General features: G+C 24.6%; 1 protein-coding gene across 9 annotated transcripts in view; it reads left to right on the top strand.

Annotated features, from left to right (window-relative positions):
* LOC116846693 (ecdysone receptor) overlaps positions 1-407 on the top strand; it is a 538,347-nt gene that overhangs the window by 159,661 nt on the left and 378,279 nt on the right. The gene's annotated exons all lie outside the window — the stretch shown is intronic.

Below are 407 nucleotides of genomic sequence, written 5' to 3'. Positions count from 1 at the left end.
AATAAAAGTTGTAAGGCTTAAAAAGTCGCATTTAATGACAGTAGTTATTTGACCTAAGATGACGTCGCCAAGGTCAGGACAAGGTTAACTTTGCTTTTTTAAATAGAAATACATATTTTTTATTACGGCATTTTATTCTACGTGAAACAACTTTTGCTTGAAAAAATTTTTTATACGACCTCTATTTTCTAAGATATTTACGTAAATATCTACAAAATTATTGGTTTCAATAATTTTTTACTTGAATTCTATCAACTTTACCGAAAAATATTAAGAGATAAAAATTATTTATTTTGTTCTCATAGTGCTCTGAGAATTTTTTCAGAATTTTATATTAATTTTTTAGTAGTGCATTTTTTTGCATTTTCTTGAAGTACTAAAAAGTTAACAAAAAAGTCTGAAAAAAT

The sequence above is a fragment of the Odontomachus brunneus genome, unplaced genomic scaffold, assembly GCF_010583005.1.
Source record: "Odontomachus brunneus isolate Ranch 3 - 2012 unplaced genomic scaffold, Obru_v1 Obru_scaffold_067, whole genome shotgun sequence".
Lineage (NCBI taxonomy): Eukaryota > Metazoa > Arthropoda > Insecta > Hymenoptera > Formicidae > Odontomachus > Odontomachus brunneus.
The sequence above is the reverse complement of the archived record's forward strand: the minus strand, read 5'-3'. Positions and strand labels throughout refer to the sequence as shown.